The sequence below is a fragment of the Corvus brachyrhynchos genome, unplaced genomic scaffold, assembly GCF_000691975.1.
Source record: "Corvus brachyrhynchos isolate BGI_N302 unplaced genomic scaffold, ASM69197v1 scaffold230, whole genome shotgun sequence".
Taxonomy (NCBI): domain Eukaryota; kingdom Metazoa; phylum Chordata; class Aves; order Passeriformes; family Corvidae; genus Corvus; species Corvus brachyrhynchos.
In genome coordinates this window covers 391392-411412 of record NW_008235744.1, presented here as the reverse complement: position 1 = coordinate 411412, position 20021 = coordinate 391392, and the positions used below count along the sequence as shown (strand labels likewise).

The 20021-nt window shown below is 37.4% G+C and overlaps 1 long non-coding RNA gene across 1 annotated transcript in view; it reads left to right on the top strand.

Annotated features, from left to right (window-relative positions):
• The first annotated feature begins 355 nt into the window (after positions 1-355).
• The window catches only part of LOC108449876, a 31145-nt gene continuing 11479 nt past the window's right edge, over positions 356-20021 (top strand). Inside the window, exons 1-2 of the long non-coding RNA XR_001866170.1 lie at positions 356-714; positions 2782-2871. This is a non-coding gene — a long non-coding RNA (uncharacterized LOC108449876). The remainder of the gene's footprint in view (positions 715-2781; positions 2872-20021) is intronic.

Below are 20021 nucleotides of genomic sequence, written 5' to 3'. Positions count from 1 at the left end.
AATCATTGCCTGCAGGGCCCAACCTCCATGGTACATTTTTGCTGCACTTTGTACCCCCAGTTCTTCTGCCCCAGCAGCCCAGGAGAAGGCAGCTTCACATGGGGACAACTTGTGGGGAGAAGAGCCAAGGGACAACACGTGTCTGGAGCCCACGGCTTTTTGCTAGTTCAGGCTAGGAAACAGTTTGTGAAACTCTTAAGTCAAGACACAACTGTGCTCTTTTAAAGCTTCTCATGTTCACTAGTGGTGTATTTAAACTGCAAATCCTCAGAGTACGTTCTAATTTGTGAGTCCAAGTACATGTTAGAGCAAGATCCAGGAATGAACAAGTCATCTTTCTGTCTTTCCCCAGGTTCTGGTTTCCATGGCAAGAAACACAGACACAAGGACCAGAAAGAAGCCATGTTACATTTCTGACTATGATCCTTAATACCGACCAGGACCAGTCAATGGATCATACCTGGGAGCTGTGGAGAGGAATGTGTCTCCCTTAAGAAGATATATCCAAAACTACAATTGGAATATCTGTGAGCACCAATCTCGCTGGTGGGGTGTGATGAGAAGCAAAAAGGGCCTTGATGCTGTGTAAGCACAGCTCAGCAATAACCAAATCATTCCTGAGTTCCCAACACTGTTTTCAACACAAGTGCAAAGCACAGCCCCATACTGGCTGCTATTAGGAATATTAACTCTGCCCCAGCCAAAACCAGACAAGTTAAGTATATTCCGCTGTCTAAGGTAACATTGGTTAATATTTTAGCTATCCTTAATGACTTCTCACAGTGGCTTCTCAACCTTGAATGATAGGGAGAGTCCTGAACAGATTCGTTTTGGGAAAAGCTCCTTCTCTCTCTGCACTTTAGTTTCTTAACAGATAAAATGAGGGGACCTATATTCTCAAGCCACTCTTTAAAATGTGTGGGTGCAAGGAACAAGCAAGCTATTAATACTGGAAAGTTGGCTAAAGGTTTCCTGTTCAGCGTCACTCATCTCCTCATCCCTCTTTCACCAAGTAGCACTCATCGTTTTCACTTGACAGCAGTCAGCCTCTTTTATTGTTTATCTTTGCATCTACATGCATTTAAAAAGTAGTAAATACTGAAATGATACACAGTGTATTAAAATAGGTAATGCACGTTGCATACCTAATGGGGGCTCACTTGCAGCACTGAGCAGAAGAGGAAAGGTAATGGGACAGGTAGGACTGGCATCGTTTTAACTTGAGAAGGGTGCTCCAGTACTACATACAGCCATGGGTATTGGGTAAGCAGGCTGGTTGCGACTGGGTAAAGGGCATGGAGGAGCACTCACTAGAAGTGAATGCACATGCTGACTACAGTAATTCACTTTGTTCCATTGTGGATAGAAATGTATACTGCAAGAAGTATATATAAACATTTGGGACTTTGACACTATATAAATGTATAAGACCAGAATTAGTCCTTAGTGAAATGATAGGAAATGCCATTGAAAACATGACATTGGCCAGGAGGTGAAGGTGGCATTCACCCTGGTGTTTAAAATGCGTATATATTTTTTTATATTTTATTATTATTCTCTTTTATATGTGTCTGCTTCAGCCAGGAAAGGTAGAAGAGAGGTAGGTCCTAAATGCTACAAGCTAGTCTAAACCAAGTAATCATGCAGTGGTCCTCAGGGATTACCTAGAGTTCAGGTCCTTAGCAGACTAGTTAAAAATGTGTGTGTGTGTGCGTGTGTATAGACATTCTACTTCTGAGATCATAAGGTGAATGTGGATTGTCATTTATCATGTTCCCATCAAGCTACAATGTCAATGCTTTCCAATGCAAGTGACAAAAGATATTTTGCACTGCTTCTTCCATTAAGAACAGCCTCTTGTCCTTACATGGGTAATGCTCATCAGTACCCATGTTTGTATTTAAGTTACAAGGAATTCAATGTTAACCTCTCTTGTTTAAGAGACATAGAACAACCCAACATATTAGTACTTCATCTGATTTATTCCTTAATGTGTTGAAAGGTCCAGATCCATGCAGTTGCTTTAAAAACTCTATTAACAGAGTTAAAAGATCAGAAATAAAGATAGAAATCTGTTCCATTTCTTGTGAGAGGGAAGGTAGCAAAGGTGTGTGTCACGCAGCATGACAACAAGACTGAGTTCAGAGTTGGGTTATTTTATTCATTTTATATTCATCTCATGCAAAGGGTATTTAAATATAATGCATCAGATGATAGTTATTTTTTTCCCTGAAATCAGAGGAAGAATCACAGCAAAAGAAATCCAGACTTTTTTTTGTGTGTGTGTAATTAGCACAAGGAAATTAGTACTGATCTCCAAAAAGGGTATTTTTTCAGGTGCCTAAGCCCATCATTTAGTGCACATCCACAAAACTGCTGCTCAAAACCCATTTTTGTTTTTATTAGTAAGTCTGTAGCAAGGAACCTCCGTGCTGCCACAGAAAGTAAACTACATAGAACACTTGGTCTTAAGAGCAGAGTCACTGTTCTGAGTCAGTTTACTCTTATTGTGCTGGATTATGTTTGAGAGGTGTGAAGGTGAAGCAGAGTCTGCATCCAAGGTGTAGCAAGCCAGAAATTTTGTAGCTCTGTTCATGTACAACACCCCAAAAGACCATCACTGGGAAAGTACTTCAGGAACTTAACAGATCCATGTGCAAGACCTTGTTCTCAAAGAAGTAGAAGAGAGATCCCAAGCTCACATTTTTTTCTGTTGAAATTTGCTTTAACTTGGTGGGTTTTGATGTTTCACGGTAAGCCTTTTTCTCTCTGGCTTTTCAGCAATGGAAAAACTGTGATAAAATATCTTCAGAAGAGCATGCACTGCTACGGACCCAGCACAGAGCAGAGGAATTACCCATCTGAGTAGAGGTAGGTGCCCAAGCTTTCCTCCATCAGTGTTATCTAGTTCTTGCCACCTCAAGTGAGCTCTTATTGCACTGTTTTTCCCAAAGTGTTTAACTTTCCCTCATCTCCAAATAGGAACAGAAGCTTCTACTTTGGGGCTGAAGACTTCAGGGGATCAAAACTGAATGTTTTGACAATTGGAGCTTTTCTTTTTTTTTTCCTGAGGGTTTGGCATTGTCAAAAGGCTGTGAGGCTTTAAGTCACCCTGACAATTTTAAGTACGCTACCTACACTACCTACCACTACATATGGCTTTGGTTTGCAAACATATCTTAGGGAAGTGACAGTGTGCTTTTGAATAGCCCATTGAATTCAGCAGGTTTATGTCCTTGCTGACCCAGATCTAAGCAAAGATATCCTACCAAGATTTTCCCTTCTTAAAACAATGACTGTACTACAGAACAGCATTGAGACATTTCCATTTTGCTTTCATAGAAGTCCATTGTTGCTTCCTCTGTTATGTCCACAGATGGCATGATTTTTACTTTTTTTTCCCTTGATGTTTGTAATTCATTGATGTTATATAAATTTGTGAGGTGATAAGGTTTAAAAAATAACTAGAATTAAATTGCAATGTTGTTCTGGGATATTGGTACAGATGTTGACTCAGCAAAAGGCTGGATTCCCCAGTGCCATTCTAGAATCTGGGTTAGGAGAAGATTTATGGCTATGTATAGGTGTTTGCCTGGAACCATATGAAATATGAAAGCACACAAAGAAATACGTAGAAATTAGAAAAATAGCTGATATAAGGACTAATTTGTAGATCCTCATCTTGCCATACTGTACCATATTACTGAGTTTTTTATGATTTTGTAGCAGTAATGAGAGGAAATAGCTATTATATCAGAGATTTTTTTTTTTCTGATGCATGAAATGCAAGTTACAAATCAGTTTGCACTAATGGAATCCAGCAATATTCTTTGTTTGTGCTAGTAATTAGAAAGACATATTGCATCTAGCTCTGTTTCAAACTATTTTTCCTAAAGAATGACTGAATTTATTGTTCCGTCTTATACTGCAGCATTATTTTGTTTTACACTTTAGGGATGGGCACATAGGGTGGTACAGTCCAAAGGTAGAACTGGCCTCTGGTGACACTACAGGTATAAAACTGGATATCCTCAGCTTTCAGAATAGAATGTTTCTAATGTTTATATGTCTGAATGGGTTTATTGAAAACATATATAAATAAAGGTGAGTCTCACCTTCAATTTCTTCAGGATGGATAGGGCAGAGTGCAGACATTTAATTTCATGAAGTGAAATAGGAAGCCAGGGGTTTGTGCCTGTTTAATTCAGGTGACTGGTTAATTTCTAGATGAAAATTTCATAAGTTGTGATGAAAGAAAAAATTATTATAATTACCACTTGAGAAAATTGTTTTTGTTTGTCTTTTATTATAGAATATCTGTTTGAAGTGCTATGATTGAAAACATACAGATTATTTTAGTGTAGGCATCAATTTCCACATCTTAGGGAACTTTGATTTAGAAAGTTCAGGTTCATAGAATATCCTGAGTTGGAAGGGACCTTCGAGGATCATGGTACACATTTATCTCCTGTCTGCTGAGAGGGAAGTGTGTTTGGGTGTCTTGTGATAAACATTTTGGGAACCCTCAAAGACAATTTTTGAACAAGGTGAGATTTTTAGCCAATCTTGTCCAAAATGCAGGAGAATCCCCATCCTTACAGCTCAGCTTCTGTTAAAGTTTTATTGCTGGTAAGCGTAAGTCTCTTGCACTGATTGGCTGTTACTGCAAAAGGTGCCTATCAAGAGAGATGATGGTCACGGAAAGAGGGCTTTGAGTAGCAGGGCAGAAAAACCAGTTCTAACTCTACATGGTGAAGAGCATTATTAGTTAATTGGGTTACACAGTACATAAAGTTCCAGATGGAGAACTTTTTTGTACTAGATAGTTTGATCCATAGGTGTAATCAGGTGCAATAATCAAAAGAAGGATTTAAAACACCAAAGAAAAACTTGGTGGGACATTCACAAGTGAATGGTGTGTTTCTATTTCTGTCTTGGTCCTGCAAATATCCAGCATTAAAATATGGAAGATCCCAGGCTGCCAACTTATTTAAAGGTAGACAGATATGTTTTATCCAGGGAAAGGTTATAAATGAAGCAAGTTATTAAAAATAAGTGTCTCACTTTTTGCCAATGCTTCTTATTCATGCCAAAGTTAAGGTTTAGTGCTTTTTTCAGGTGGAGTATGAATGATGCTCTGAAGTATCTAGAGATGTCCCTCTGACCAGCCCTGACACCTTAGTCCTGGCTTCCTCTCTCAGTGCCTATTGAAGCTCATGACTCAGGGGACCAAGTCTTATGGGAATGTATAATTGTAGGCTTTGGCATAGAAGATAACATACAAACATAAAATACTCACCTTCTTGCCATGGTGTTCACCATGGAGTTTAGTAAATGATGTTTGTGGAGAAGCAGACACTTGTAGCTGATGCAGGGCAGTAGCTCGGGCATGGACACAGAGTTCCTACCTTAGCAGCAAAAAAAGCCAACCTGAAAAAGCACCATGCTGAATCCTGCCAAAGGCACTGAGGGCTGAGGCAGCTGACAGAGAAATCTGATGAATGAGACATTATGCAACTAAATCTATTAGCAGACCATGAGATACCTAAGCATCCTGACAGTGAAGGCTGCCCAAGTACTTCAGCTAAATAGATAGACACAATCCAATAATTTGAGGGGTCCGGTGAAAATTATTTCATAGGCTGTCTATGAAATTCAAGAACATAGGGTTTTGTTGCAAATCAGGTCTGTCTTAATTTAATGAACTGGTATTAACAAGCATCACATTCTACATCTTTCACTGTCTCTCAGCTGAGTAGTATTCATTAAAAAGAATATATGCAAATTTTAGCAACATAAACAGAATTTAAAATAAGGGATAACACAACAAACACTCAAGAAAGCTTTCTGTTTTCCCTTCAGGATGAGTTGTCTGTTTACTATATCCTATTCTTTAGTTTGTGCTTTAAAATCCTGGCACTGCATCAATTATAAAGAAAAGGCCACAACCTCACCACTCCAGCAAGGGTAATGGGAAGAACTTTTCCAGTGTTATCCCATAAAACAGACCTTGGTGAGTGGATCAAATTGCGTCTCCACTGGGGTCAGGAGGAGCTCTGCCTGAAGGGCAAGGCTGTCCTCTCTGAAGCCAAATCTCTTCTAATACATCAAGACCTCTTCACTGTAAAATAGAAGAGCAGATGCCATCTCCTTTCTCTGCTTCTCCAGGCAAAGTGTAAACCTCAGTGCACTCAGCAGTAAATTCCTTTAAACATTTACGTGAGCTAAAATTGCTACAGCCACTGACATTTACTCAACGTGCAGCACTTCATCCAATCACAGCTGCACGTATTGGATGGGCAGCACAGGTGGAGTGTTTACACTGTGCGCCTGAGTTTAGCCTTTTTTTTTTCTGTATGGTGCTCTGTTTCCTCTTTCTTTCCTTTCAACTTGGTCAATTGAGCCTCATCCATTGTCTCTTCCATGGCCTGTGAGAGCTGTTAAGGCAGTAGATCCCCTTTCTGATGAATGAATGATAGTTCCATTGCATTTTCCTTCTTTTTTCTTTTTTCTTTTTTCTTTTTTCTTTTTTTTGTATTTATGATTTAAGAGTTTATGTACCCATCCCCACAGCAGTTAGTGATCACAAACTTTTGTTGTCTTCGGATAGCAAGAACAGTAACTGAGGGAAACAAAACTACCATATTCCAGGTCCTAAGGAAACAAGATTTGCGGAGGATTTAACAGGAAAAACAATGCCTGCGGCAGATGACACACTTGCAGCTGTGGAGGCAGTAGTCCTCTGATGGTACGACAGAAAAGAAGGAGCAACAACCTCAAAGCACAATGACTGTTGGCAAGCTGCCATAAATGAACTTGTAGTCATGGACCTTGAGGACCAAAGGGCCTGCAGTTCTCATATGTTTTAGGCCCTAGTCCAAATGAGCTCTGACCTCTTCCTACATAGAGGGAAGTCAGCAGCATTATTCTGAGACCATAACCAGAATGCATGCTTAGAAGTGCGAAAAGGAATTTACCTTACCAGCTGGAGGCAAGAGAGAATGAGGAAGGGAAAAGGAGCAGGATGTACAAATTTTATAGACAGCTGAGACAAAGCATTGGCCTTGCTTTTTTCTCAATTAAAAATATTTGCTGTTTTAAATCTTTTCTTTTGTGATTTATTTGGAAAAAAATTAATTCATCAGTGCATTTCATTAAATGGTAGATTGTACATAATTTTATTTTACCAAATGAGAATCGGAGCAAAGTAGAAACTTAAGCTTAAAAACCATTCTTGTTGTTTAGGTGTATAATTCTTTCTCCTGCTTTGCATGCCTGGAACTAATGTGGCATTAAGTATATTCTAATTTTAAAGAATTTAATACATGCATAATCTGCTTTACAAGCAGAGATTAGATTTTTTCATATTAAAATAAATTGGGACAACTGAGAAGCATAACTTAGGGCATATTCATTTGAACAAAATAGGCAAAATCTTTCATTTTTTAAATGTCGTTTTTAAAGCATTGATATACTATACTTTAAAGAATATTGTGTGAAGATTTCATAGTAAAGAACTCCAACGTTCTGTGATATGAAAAGGAAAACTACAGCAATACAATTGAATCTTTGGGTAAGCCTGTATTTGTTATATGTATTGATGGTTTCAGTGTATTAAAATACAGAAATGAGTGTTTATATACAGTTGAGAACACCTGATTTACTGCAGAATTATTTGCTGAAAGCAAGAACAAACTCAGATTTGTGAGATATTCAGAAATATTTAGCAACTTAAAATGCCCTCATTTTGGGTTTGAGGTTGTAGCTGGATGTGACTCCCAGCAAGAGGGCAGAGCACTTACCTCTGAAATTAAGTTCCCTTAGAAAATTATACCAAATTCAACATCCAAAAAGTGGGGCATGGAGGGAGTAGTGGTACATCTCAGGGCAATTTTAGAAGTGCTTCACAGTCCCACTCTCCCCAGCATATTCCTTTGTTCTCTCTCTCAGTAACAGAAGTCAGTGTTAAATTATATGAGCAGAAAATAATTTTTCAGACATCAGAATTGAGCTGTGCTTTTGTTGCAGAACATGGGTAAATCCTACCAGACTCTGAATAGGTATGACATTTCAAGATTTAAATAGTGGAGCAGTATCAGGCAGTTGGAATACACAGGCACTTCCTTCAAAAGCTCACAAAATTCTCATCAAAATAAAAACATGTTCCTTTCTAAGAATAATTTAAAATTATTTGGTCTTCAGTGTTTGAGAGAGTCTCAGGTTGATACTAAAGGACTTTCAGTCAGCTTGGGAGTCTTTTACAGTGTGTACCATTTTATTTGCACCATATCTCTTTTATCAAATTAACACTAAAAAAGCTGTCATAACAATTTCACATACTTTTCACCTAAGTGACCTTCTCTAGAGTAAGTCTTGGCCAAGGAATAATATTACAGGCCTAATCCTGTTTCCACTGATGTCCTTTACAGACTTGCAAGTAAATACACTTGTTTCTGTCTCTCACAAGTCATAAACAAGAGCTTGACCTGACTCTCCCTCACATACCCACACACACATATACACACACACACACACACACACACTTGCACCTAAAGGCACATCTACATACAGATTGCAGGAGTTTATGCCTCTGCAAAGTCACACACAGGACACTACCCGGCCTCCTAATTTTCTTGGCTATGAAAAGGCTGTGAAGTTCATGCAAAATTTGTTATGGAAGCAGCCTTGAGAGTGTTTCCTTCCCTGCTGTTTGATTGCTTTTGTGGCATACACTTGTAGTATCACCTTGTTTGGGCCTAATATGGGAGAATTTTGGATGCAAAGCAGATTTCCTACTGTATCTTCTTCCTATGAAGCTCGATCCCACTCCTCTTTTTTTTTACTACCATTTCAGAAAGAAAAGGGCTTTCCTTTCTGTTGCTCTACTAAAAACCTCATTATCAGGCAGACAGGGTGTGAGAGCTGGCTCTTTCCAGTTTGGGCACAGCAGGATCTGCACATAATGGCAAGGAGAGGTATCAGGCTGAAAGAGGTGGAGGCAGCCCCCGAGCCACGTGCTCAGCATTGCAGGGTCCCTAGCAGCCCTCCTCCTGCCCTTGATGCCCACAAGGCAACAGAGAGCACCCACCAGATGCTCTCGCTGACCTCAAAAGGCAGTAGGGGGTTCATGGCCAAGGAGCATCTCTAACAGGGCTCTGCAAGGCTACTTCAGGTAGTTTCCAGTCCCACATGCTGCAATGTGGGGTATGATGGCAGATCATTGCAGGCCAATAAGAGAACAAATATTTTCAAAATGACAGGGCAGTGTTTGATACTGACAAACGGGAAGTTAGCAGTGTTGAGCAGTCTCTAGGCCATTGCCCGCCAGAACTTAATTTTGCTGCTCTCCAGGAGGCAATGGAAGCAAGAGCCAGAAGCAGGCAGAGATGGTCCTTTAGTACCAGAGTCAGGCTAAGTACTTGCTACACAACTCTATCATATTTGAGGGGTGCTTAAATCTTAAAGTGCTTTTATTTTGCCCAATAGTCAAGTGATCACAATCTTCCCTGCAACTGGACCAGTCTTTCAGCGGGAAAGTATTAGTTTCCAAAGATGAGTAGCTGTCTTCTGCGCAGCAGCTGGCATCAAAATGTCTGGGTTTCCCTCTGATTTTCACATAAGAAGTGTCATGTATCATGTATCAAAAATCACAATTTGAATGCATTAAAAAAAAAAAATGTCACGGGTGAAGTGGGGACACACTTTTGTTTTTAGTCTTTCATGTAGAGAACATACATTTCGAAAAGTGGTCACCACCACAGAATGCCCTCCAGATCTCATCTTCCAACACATACAGTAGGTGCCTGCAGAAAAAGGGTGCCTTTGTTGCCCATGGGAGATTTGCATATGTCCAGAGAGCATCCAAACGGGGCACCCTCCTGGCAGTGCAGTTTTTGGAACAGGGTAACCTTCTGGCTATGTCCACTGCCTTGGGGCATCAATGTTTGTAGACCTGTTTTTAAGGAGATGTTTCTCTGGACAGAGGTGGGCACAAACTATGCACAAAGGAAAATGGTTGCTTAAATAAGTTGTGCTGATCATAACCTTTCTAAAACAGGTACTTTTTCCTAATTATACTTCTAATTATACTTAAACAGAGAAGCACTTTCTCTCTCTTAAACAAAAAAGGACAATTTGATAGAGAAGTGTGGAGGTGGTATATCCTTTTGAATAGTCTGTTCTGTATAAATCAGGTGAGAAATTTGGAAGAGATGTTAGTGGATTAGTTGCCATATGGAAAGCTAATCCTGCTGGTATCTCAGACACATTCTTCATTCCTCCATGAAACACTTAGCTTTAAAACCAGTTAGTCAAAGTTTATACATAAGTATAGTATCCATATTCCCATTCCATTGTATGAGTCACCTTTGCAGGTTAAACAGAAGATGCAGATATTCCAGCCTGTTTTGTAATTCAGATCATTTGTATGCATTGGGTAATGTGATTTATAACTATATTTGAACTTTGAAATAAAAAAGGGATTCAGAAAGGAGACACTAACACCTCTTTAAATATATTGCTTTATTGTTCATGCTGAAACCACTTGACCTGAGCAATACCAGGTTCTTTACCTATACAAATAAATTTAAAGCTTAATCCTTAATAGCATATACTGCAAATGTTCAAGAGCTGCTTAAGTTACCAAATTAGTATTAGGGGAGAAAGAAGAATAACCTACTTCAGCAACAACAACAAAAATAAACTACCTGCTTTAATTTAAAGTATTCTTAGAAGAGGAGGCATTTTTATTAAGTGAAAAAAATCTGGGGGAAAAAAAAGGTATTCAAAATAAACCAATACATTACTATGAATTATATTTGTAAAATATTTAACTGTCTGCTAGAACGGAAAAAACATAACATTTTTATTAGGCATACTTATAAATCATTGTTGAAACATTTACTGGTGCTTGTGGTAAACATCATTTATACCTACACCGAGCAAACAATTGTTGACATATTAATTTTTTTCATTATTAGTAAAATGACTGTTTCCTCCAAAATCTTATTTAAATCAAAAATGCATACATTTCCTAGACATATATATGCAATTATTATTCTAAATCCAGACAATATTCCTGTGTTTCTTTATTGACTTTTTTAAACGGCCTTTTTTCCATCTAGAATGACTTGGTTTTGGGATACAGCTTGGAATAAAGCAGCAACATGATTGCATGTTGTCAGTCTGGCATTAGCTCCTGCATTCTTTTAATTAAAATGTCAGTTTATTTTTATAGCCAATTAGAACTTAAAGTAACTTTATAAAATAAAATTTAGCCATCACGTGGTATAAGGTGCTGCACAAGAAGTAAAATTACTGGAACTTGGGTTCATATGGTTGCTTTTGAAAAAAGGTTTAAAACACTGTAGCCATTCTCATGCATCTATGCATGTGTATTTTCTGAACATGAATTGATTTTTTTCATAATGCCATGTCGTCATTTCCTTTGAAATACTAAATGGTTATCCTACCACTAGAACTACTTCTTCAAAACTTAACTTTAAATTTAAATAAAAAATGTTCATAAAAGAAAGCTGTATGTCCATACCTAGTAAAGATAGTGGATATTTTCAAAATGAGTCCCTTAAATAAAATATTTCTGTAGTGTTCATATAGCACTATGTATGCAAATATATATAATAAAAAATATACACATAATTAGTACTAGAGGCAAAATAATGTTTTGATATGCTTTTTGCATGTGAAGTACTTGAATATAGGACATTACATTGTCTGAGCTGTTTATGGAAGTTTTTTATATTAATACAATGGTTTGATTGCAAATCTGAGAGAGGCTTAACCTCTATAATGAATTGTGCTGAGAACAAATAAAACACAAAACACATAAAAGCTGTTTATCAGCAAAAGTACTTTCACTGGCAAAAGTCCTCCAAATCTTTTCCTTCCATAATCTTTGTTTTACATCCCTCTCAGTGAAATATCCTGTATAACAGAATATATTGTTTGTGACCCACAGAAATCCCATTCTGTAGGTAAAAATTTGAACAATTTTATGTGATATTGGATCTTACAAAAAATACTTATGAAATATCACAGAAAGAGTTTGTTTTTGAATAAGAATGACCTATTTTGAACACCTATGAGCTGTTTATTTTCAAAATAACTATACAATGTCCGTTTTATATTAACATCCTAATCATTACTAACGTGCATATTTGCTGCACACTCTTAACACCTGCTTTACCAAATAATTTAACTTCTAACTGTAATGAGAAAGCGGTATTTTGACTATTAGGGAACACCTAGGGAAGAAATCCAGCCTTAGTTACAGCATTTATAAAACTATGGATAATTATTTTCAAAACAGTGATTAATAAGTGTCCATTTTCATGTCATCATTGGTAATAGATGCTATCTCACTCAGGCACCCCGCCATTCTGTTTAATACAAGGGTATCCTAGTGTAAAAGGGAGCTTGTCATACTTATCTCTAATGGTGAATGATTTCTCTCCCTCTTCCTGAAGACACTTTGCACCCAATATTCTCAAATCCTATCATGCTACAGGCTGACAAATAAGCTAACAACAATGCAGGTGGCAGGCTACATTTATGTGTAGGTGTATGTTCTCTAGAAGATATGCAGAAGATAACTGAATCTTTTTTTGCTTGTAAATTGGACAAAATGCACATAGGAAGAAATGTGCTTATGGAAAGAGATGCAAAATTTTTACATTTCAATCAAATATCATGCTCTGAGAGAAAAATATGCTTCAAAGAATCATTGCATTTTCAGAAAGTGGCAGAAAAATTAAGCATTGTTTTTTGTAATTACTGTTGGAATCCCTCAAAATGCAAAAGCAGAAAGGATCTGTCATTATACCAGTGTTGCAATTACTGTCTGTAACTTCTTCTGGGTTTCACATAGTTCTGCACTTTCTATGTTTAATTCTATTTTCAAGCAATTTTACTGTATGAAACCGACAACAATTTGTCCTGACTCATGGCTTAGGAGAAGCAGCTGATTAATCCCATGTCAACAGTCTTGACCCTATGCAGAAAATAGAAACATAGAAGGTCTGCTTAACAATATATCAAAGGTACAGTTGCTTGTATTCTCCCCTTTATAAAATTATAAATCACATGCAAATGCAGAGTAAGTTAGGACAGTGTAGCTCAGTCATTATCACTTTTACCCTTTCATCTTCTTACACAGAGAAGGTGTTTTTTCTTTTAAACGTTTCAGCGTAAAACAACCAGCATGTCACCATCACGCTTTTCTGTAGGTATCTGGATACAAAAAGGACCATATGTATTTGTTCATTGGTTTAGGCTCATCTGTTCCTGAACGGAGAGACCTGTACAGCACAGCAATCCCACAAAGCAAAACCACCTCGATTCTTTCCATAAAATGCTTAAATGGCACGGCTTGGTGCTGTAAGTGCTGACTCATGTGAGTAGGCTTTACTCTTCCGAGAAGACTTATTTGCTTCAGTCAGACCATTTATCCTAACGAGAGCTTGCAGATTTGGATCCTTCCAGCAAGGTGCTCAAAGATTATTTTTTCAGGGTGCAGAGTTTACAGGATATCCTTTTCAATTCTTAACATTCAAAAGCTTTCCAATCATCCCACAAATGTGCATATTGAAAAAATTATTCTTCCACTAATGCTTCTGCTTAAGTATGAACATACAATACCTGGTTTATATTAGTCTGTCTAAAATTGCTGGGTAAACTGGGTGAAATAAAACATACATAACAGTCTTTTAAAATGTGGTCAGGGCAAGAGAGAACAGAACATTTCCATTTTTAGTAGTGAAGCACAGTGACTCTCCCTAGCCAGTTTGGAAATACTTATGAAATTTTAAGGTCTTCTTTTCTATATGGCAGGTTCAGAAAAGAATGTGCTCTTTATTGTTGTAAGGTGTACGCATCTACGTAAAGGGGAAAGAAAAAAGGAAGAAGAAAAAAAAGGCAAAAAAATGTACATAACATAACTAAATAAAACCAAAATCTGTGGAAATCTTCTCATGTAAACTGCATAATAGCACTTCAAATGGCCCCTTTCTGTCATCCACTGTAACCATCACATTCCCATTTCTGCTGCAGTCAGGTGAACTGTCAAAGAGCTATTACGGTTGGCTGCATAGAATTCCAAGGAAAGACAAATCTGTGCAATTTTCTCCTTGGACAATAAATGGGTTTTTTGGTGTGACTAGGTTTTCCTAAACAATTTTGGTAAAGAAAAAAAGAGTTTTTCATTTTTTTCCATATTTTTGCATGTATACAATAATACAAGGGGCTTTATTTGGGCTGAAACCTTTACTCTGAATGTGTAGCCCTTTGAAGGATGCACATTAGCATTCCAGTATGTGGGTAAGATTTATATATTTTTTTCCTTTTCTGATGCATAATATAGCTTCAAGTAGATACTTAAAATTATATGATGGCATGTTATATTTTAGTGTGTGTTTTTGCACTATTAAAAGAATTGGTGCACATAAAGTAAAACAACGAAATGCATACACGAATTCAAAAATCATCCAATCTACTATTAAAAACTAATAGCAATGCTAAAATAATAAATGCATTTAGTCTTTCATATCTGCTTAAAGTACTGCATGCTCAGAAGTGAATACATTATTGTGATATGTAATACCACATCTTCTGATAAGGCTTATCTCATAAATAAAAAAGACGTATAAATGACGTGTTTCTGAATGGTTTTTCTTCAAAGGCAACTATTTTGTCCATTCTGGTGAGGTATGTTTTATAAGCAAAATGAGAGTTTGATTATGTCTTTCATATAGTTAATAAACACGTGGTTGTCAGAAACCACAATGAGGTTTCTTGCTGGTTGTTTTCATCTTCTATAAAAAATTAAGGTGTTTCAAACTGACCTCTGCTCTGTTGAGTCATCTCTGGTTTTTTTCAGTTCAATTTGCCTTACTGATCAGAAGCATAAGCCAGAATTTTTATATACTCAGAAAGAGGACAAAAGACAACTGATTCCTTTAATTTTTTTAAGTTGGTTTTTTTTATTTCTTTTGTACATGATTTTGTTAAAATTTGAAACCGTTTTAATTAAAAAAAAAAAAAAAGCAGTCATGGATTTTCATTATAATTCTTGCTTCACCACTGAATTTCCTCCGCAATTGCCTGCTTTTCATCTCTCTAAGTAGTAATTGTTAAATACGACACTCTTTGTATTTGATTCAGAGCTATATTAAGAGTAGAAATTCAATTGCATTCACTGGTCTTACTTTTTTAGAAAATAAGGTTTTAATTTGGTACTTCTCCTGGAAATGCTTTGTTTACTGTATTCCACATGTATATAACTGCACATCCCTATACAATGTTAAGGGTATAGTCCCACAAACAAGTTTATCATTCACAGGGAATTGTCCCTGCTCCAAAGTGTTTATATTTATGATAAAAACTTCCATTTTGAAGCACTGTCATAGCATTCCTGAAAAATAAACCAACATGATGCAGATTAGTTGAAGAGAACCCAGCCCTTAGTCAGAGAGCTTTCTTCTGCTGTTTTCGATAGACAGTGTTACACGGGAAGGGTTTTTCTGTGTGCTAATCTGAGGATTCTTCCTGGTTTTATTTCCTCCATGGAGGATGTAGCATCTACAAAGACACCAGAATATTTTTTCTTTTTATTTTTCTCTCTCTTTTTTTTTTTCTTACAGATAGTTCAGTCTGGAAAATGCTGTTTGCCAGTTTATTTGTTTCTGTGTTTTGTTTATAGGCAGAATATCATTCATTTCTGCATATCTGCTAGACTGGACAAATCAAGGTGACAATCCATGGTTAACTCTGTGAGGCCCTTTGTCCTGCTGCTTCTGAGGATTGAAATACAATGGAAACAAAGTGGAATATATAACCATCCAGCTGCCTTGTTGTGACAGCGTGGCCCCGCATTACAGTGCCTCAGCCCCTGTTTGCCTATCGATAGCCAGCCCATGAGATGACAATGCAAATCATGTGAAAGCTCCCCTGTAAAATAAAAAAATCATGTCAAGAGGGGGGAAAAAAGGTAGATCAGGCTTTCCTGGAAAAATAGAAACTCATAAAAGGCTCTGGTTTTGGTTCAATTGCTACATTTAGATGTAGGGCCTGTTTTTTTTAACTATGGCATGCTTCTAAGGGGTGCAGGTAGGCTCATGAAAGCGCACAAATCTATCATATGGTGTCTGCTTACGGGACTCTGCATTGATGTTACTTTTAAGGCACTTTATATTTCATTTAAGCATGCAATTAATCATCTTTACAGTGCTGATGTGACTGGCATCAGCAGTGTTATTTAATTAAATTTGAAATTATTGTACAGTAAATACAGGCTTCCAACTAGCCAGTCCAAATTAAATGCTGAGGTCTATTTCTTACCCATGGTGTTTCCAATTTAAATGTTCATCTGAAAGGTTACACTTCATGGGTTGAAATCATTTTTATGTTCTAACTGTTGCTAAGCCCAAAGATCAACTGTACGTGAGTCCTGTGCATCTATTAGCTGTAGGAATGTGTACACATTATCTATATTTCTCATATTCCATTTCATATTAGTGATTTTATGACTGATGCTCCTTAAGCACCATTTTTCTCCCGATACTTTGCCTCTTCTGTCACATCAGCCCAGGGCTCCTTTTGAAAAAAAAAAAAAAAAAAAAAAAAAAAAAAAAAAAGAAAGAAGAAGGAGGAAGAAAGAAAGAAAAAAGTCTTTCCTCCATTTTGTTTCAGCGTGGTAATCAAGCAATTAGCCCACAAAATGGAGGTACTCTGCTCCTCATCCTGCGTCTTACTTCTGGTGGGCTTTACCTGCATGTAAGCAGCAGGCACAGCACTTTGCTGCAGAGCCTGTGAAATTGGCCCCTGAAGAGCGTTCACACGATGGCCCATAAGTGGCCGCTGCTTAGGGGGACTCTAGGAGGAGGGAGACCTTCCCAGTGGGATCACTGGAGAATTACGTACAGCACGTGCTCTACCTGCAAATTCTGCACGGGCTACATGAGGAAATGTGTGGCTGTGCTCCTTCTGCAGTACTGACTCCCCAGTTTTATAATGACCTGAAAACATGCACTGAGCCAAACTTTAAATAGTGGGAACATCATTGCTTTACACCATATATTGTCTTTCAAAAAGGAAAGAAAAGGAAACGAAGAAACCAAACCAAACCAAACCAACAACACCATTTGTTTTATGTTACAGCTTTCCACAGACAATTCACAACATGTCTAGCAAGGAATCAGACCAGAAATACTGTCTCACTCCTATCATATATATAATACAGCTTTTGAATACTGGAAAATCTGTCATCCGTTAAGTGCAGCTCAGGTCTTCTGTGTGAAAAGCACAAGCCTTTTTTTTTTTTTTTAATGCAGTGCTGCCGTGTCTGCACTTTTTTGAAATTGCATATTTATCAGGTTATGAATAATTTATGAGTGGGGAAGGGAGGGGGAGGGCTGGAAGGGAAAGGAAGAGCCGGAAAACATATGCTTGGGCAGAGGAATACCTTAAATGAATCCACTACCAAGTCTTCTGAAGGATTACTTGTAATTACATTTTGTTTTATTTTGTTTTGTTTCTCTTATGCTTCTCTTGGTCACCTGCTATTCCTATTGTGTTGTCCATTTGGCTGATTTGGCTTTTAGGGGGTATGAAGAGATTGGGGGCAGTGCTCTCTACGAGTTGGAAGATTTTGCCGTGGAAATGAATTGAGCATTTCTTTGACTTCTAAAGTATGGGGTGTTTAATAAATATTAATCCTTCAACTGTCAGACTGAATTATTGTCAAAAAAAGGCTGACATATTGAGGATTAATGACATGCTTCATAAATTAGAAATGAACTATCAGCAGAATGTCCAAAGTAGGGATCAAGAACAGACCTGATTTGTACCTTAGACCAGTTGAACATGTCATCTATGTCAGACCTGAGCTCAGACTCACAAAACAAAAACAACCCTCCCTCCCTCCCATAAACACACCTTCTGCTCTTCATGCACCAGGATCTGACATCTAGATCCTTTCTTCTTTAGGATCTGCAAGTACAGAAATTGCAAGATGGTCTCAGACACCAGATAATTTGATTAGAGTCAGATCCATATCCTTTCTTTGCAATTTTGTTAGAGGAAAATTGGGGGAGGTACAATAATTTCTGTTTAAATATCTCAGTGTCGTATTTTCCCACTATGAAAAATGCAACATCACAGAAAGTTGAAGACCTGGCATTATAATGGTAAATTTTAAAAATGGTATCTGCCTCTTCAAAAACACACAGAATTTCCAATATAAATTATGTATTAAAGCAAATATGTTTGTATAAAACAAGTAGCAGTAATTTAATATAAGGTGACATGATTTTTAGGAGAGGCTAATGTGTGTCAAAAAATATCGTGTACAGTCTTTAATCAAACTCATGATCCTCAGTTGATTTATTGCTTGTAAAGCTGATTTTACTGAATTTTCTAATTCATTAAAAGCAAATCTCTCTCTCTCTTTCTCCCCCTCTTTTTTCCTATTGTGATTATTAGAGGAAAATTAAGTTTAATTTGTGTAAGACCAGATCTTTTTGGGGTGCCAGAATCAAACAAGCAGTTATTTGGGGTGCCATTCTTTCTCTCGGCACAGAGGTACACAATATGAAACTGGGCTACCAGAGTGTATAAAAATGTTTAGCTTAATCACTCCCTAATGACAGCGACTTATGTCCTTAGTGCAGTCGATTTGTTTCCTGGGTTTTAAAAGTAGATTATTTCCATGGTGCAGGCTTAGTGTAAGCTGTTGAGAAACCACAAGCACTGCACTTCAGCCTGAGTTTGGGACGTTCGCCAAGGGTAATCTGATTAAAAGGGCATTTTTTACAACATTGTGGTGCTTTGAAAATTCTGTGCAGCCAGATAGAGTAGGGCCAAAAAAAAATTGCTTTTTCAAAGCTAACAGTTTTGCCTGAGCAGAATTAAAAGCGTGATAAGCAGCATCACTGGAATGATTCTCTTCGACAGTCTTGCAACTGGATAAACAAAGCATCCGTAGTAACACATCTGTTACAGACCCACAAGCAAATTCATGATCTATTTAATGCAAGATTTTTGCTTGTTTGTTCTGCCTTTAATCACATTTGCTTGCTGCACAGGTGTGAGGTTCTGAGGCCTTGCTTTATCTATAAGAACAAAAATGTTTCCCTTTTTCTACAGTAGCTTTTGTCTTCCATGACGTGACATTTATAAATGTTCTGCCGTGAAAGTGGTTATTTGTGACGTGCTCTAAGAACCCGTGTTGGGTACCATATTCCTGAGAAGTTTAGCAGCTGTATGTTGTTAAAAGATAATTATCCCATCTCAAATCTTGGATTTCTTATAAGAGATAGAATGTAATACTAATTAAATATGTCATGTTTGCACACATCAGAACATACTCAAAAGAACTGTTCTTGTATAATTTGCCTTGTTGAACTACTTTCACATCCTTCTGCAGCACCTAAATAAGGAAGAGAAGGTAACAGAATTCTCTCCCCTTCTTCACAGCCCTGTATTTCTCTGAATGGCAAGTTCATGCTGGTCTCCACACGTGCTGATACATAGGACTGCTTACAGCCAGACATTTGTATACACAATATACTTCAAAGTCACTGGGTTCAGTGAGACTATACAACAGATCAGATTGGCACTAGGTTGTAGTATGACAGGCAAAATGAAATTTGTTTTCTGCAAAACAGGCTATTTGGTTTGCTTAATAAATATTGAATGACAAGACATGGTTTCTTATCTTCTACCACATCACATGGTTCTCTGGAAAGAGAAAAATATATAATGAATTAAACTGAATTAAATTTCCCAACTGTCTTGTCTTAATTGTATCTGCTGACTCGTAAGTGGAGCAAAAGTGCAATGTATCACATACTGCATTTTTTCCCCAAAGAGGCCTCAGTGATAAAATTACCATTATATCTGCTTCAAAATGAATATTTTTGTTCTGTTTATCTTTTTCCACATAGGTCAGAACATCTGTATCTTCCTCTGTGCATGTGGCAAAGCATGTTTTCCCTGTCGCCAGGAAT